The sequence below is a fragment of the Schistocerca americana genome, unplaced genomic scaffold (assembly GCF_021461395.2).
Source record: "Schistocerca americana isolate TAMUIC-IGC-003095 unplaced genomic scaffold, iqSchAmer2.1 HiC_scaffold_50, whole genome shotgun sequence".
Taxonomy (NCBI): Eukaryota; Metazoa; Arthropoda; class Insecta; order Orthoptera; family Acrididae; genus Schistocerca; species Schistocerca americana.
In genome coordinates, this window is record NW_025726236.1 from 2,170,371 (window position 1) to 2,172,990 (window position 2,620).

Below are 2,620 nucleotides of genomic sequence, written 5' to 3' on the forward strand. Positions count from 1 at the left end.
TAACTCTCATTCTTGCGTCGGATTCTTAAAACTAGACTAACAGGAGAACGCTGATGAGGTGCCCGTGGCAGCAATGGACCCTTCTAAACAAATCGGCTAGGGGACGATGTAGTGAATCGCGACGCAATCGTCATTAAGAGGCTCTGAATGTTACAGTTAACTGTCAGTTTTTCGTCGGATTCGAGAAACTAGACTCACAGGAGAACTACTGAAGGGGGGACGAAGTAGCAATAGACCCTAGGAAACAAGTCGGCTGGAGGACGATGTATTGAATCGCGACGCAATTTGTGTGTTCCATGCTCATTACGAGGTTCTGAACGTTACAATTAACTGTCAGTTTTGCGTCGGATTCCAAATACTAGACTCACGGAAGAACGACCCTAAGGTGCCAGAGGTAGCAACAGACCCTTGGAGACATGTCGGCTGGAGGACGATGTATTGAATCGCGACGCAATTTGTGTGTTCCATCGTCATTAAGAGGCTCTGGACGTTACAATTAACTGTCAGTTTTGCGTCAGCTTCGAGAAACTAGACTCATAGGAGAACGACCATAGGGTGCCCGAGGTAGCAATAGACCCAAGGAGACAAGTCGGCTGGAGGACGATGTTTTGAATCTCGACGCAATTTGTGTGTTCCATCGTCATTAAGAGGCTCTAAACGTTACAATGAACTGTCAGTTTTGCGTCGGATTCGAAAAACTTGACTCACAGGAGAAAGACCATAAGGTGCTCGAGGCTGCAATAGAATATTGGAGACAAGTCGGCTGCAGGTCGATGTATTGAATCGCGACACCATTTGTGTGTTCCATTGTTATTAAGAGGCTCTGTACGTTACAACTATCTCTCAGTTTTGCGACAGATTCGAAATACTGGACTAACAGGAGAACGACGATAAGGTGCCTTAGGTAGCAATAGACCCTTGGCGACAAGCCGGCTGGAGGATGATGTATTGAATCGCGCCGCAATATGTGTGTTCCATCGTCATTAAGAGGTTCCGAACGTTACAATTAAACGTCAGTTTTGCGTCGGATTCGAAAAACTAGACTTACAGGAAAACGACCATAAGGTTCCCGAGGCAGCAATAGACCCTTGGAGACAATACGGTGGAGGACCATGTATTGAGTCTGGACGCAATTTGTGTGTTCCGTCGTCGTTAGCAGGCTCTGAACGTTACTATTATCAGTCAGTTTTGCTTGGGATTCTTAAAACTAGACTCACAGGAGTACGAAGAGGGTGCCCTAGGCAGCAATAGACCCTTGGAGACGAGTCGGCTGAAGGACGATGTATTGAATCGGGACACAATTTGTGTGTTCCATGCTCATTGCGAGACTCTGAACGTTACAATTAACTGTCAGTTGTCGTCGAATTCCAAATACTAGACTCTCAGGAGAACGACTGTAAAGTGCCAGAGGTAGCAACAGACCCTTGGAGACATGTCGGCTGGAGGACGATGTGATGAATCGCGACGCAATTTGCGTGTTCCATCGTCATTAAGAGAATCTGAACGTTACAACTAACTGTCAGTTTTGCGTCAGATTCGAAATACTGGACTAACATGAGAACGACGATAAAGTGCCTAAGGTAGCAATAGACTCTTGGCGACAAGCCGGCTGGGGGATGATGTATTGAATTGCGACGCTATTTGTGTGTTTCATCGTCATTAAGAGGTTCCGAACGTTACAGTTAAATGTCAGTTTTGCGTCGGATTCGAAAAACTAGACTCACAGGATAACCACCATGAGATGACCGACACAGCAATCGACCTTTGGAGACAGTGGGGCTAGAGGACGATGCATTGAATCGCGACGCAATTTGTGTGTTCCATGGTCATTAAGAGGCTCTGAATGTTACAATTAACTGTTGGTTTTGCGTCGGATTCGAAATACTAAACTCACAGGAGAACGACCTTAAGGTACCAGAGGTAGCAACAGACCCTTGGAGACAACTCGGCTGGAGGACGATGTATTGAATCGCGACGCAATTTGTGTGTTCCATCGTCATTAAGAGGCTCTGAACGTTACAATTAACTGTCGGTTTTGCGCCGGATTCGAAAAACTCGACTCATAGGAGAACGACCATTGGGTGTTCGAGCTAGCAATAGCACTAGAAAACAAGTCGGCTGGAGGAAAATGTATTGAATCTCGACGCAATTTGTGTGTTCCATCGTCATTAAGAGGTTCTGAAACTTACAATTAGCTGTCAGTTTTGGGTCGGATTCGAAAAACTAGACTCACAGGAGAACGACAATAAGGTTCCCGAGGCAGCAATTGATCCTTGGACACAATTGGGCTGGAGGACGATGTATTGAATCTCGACACAATTGTTTGTTCCGTCGTCGTTAGCAGGGTCTGAACGTTACAATTACCTGTCAGTTTTGCGTCGGATTCTTAAAACTAGACCCACTGGAGAACGATGATCATGTGCCCGAGGCAGCAATAGACCCTTGGAGACAAATGGTTCAAATGGCTCTGAGCACTATGGGACTCAACTGCTGAGGTCATTAGTAGCCTAGAACCTAGAACTAGTTAAACCTAACTAACCTAAGGACATCACAAACATCCATGCCCGAGGCAGGATTCGGACCTGCGACCGTAGCGGTCTTGCGGTTCCAGACTGCAGCG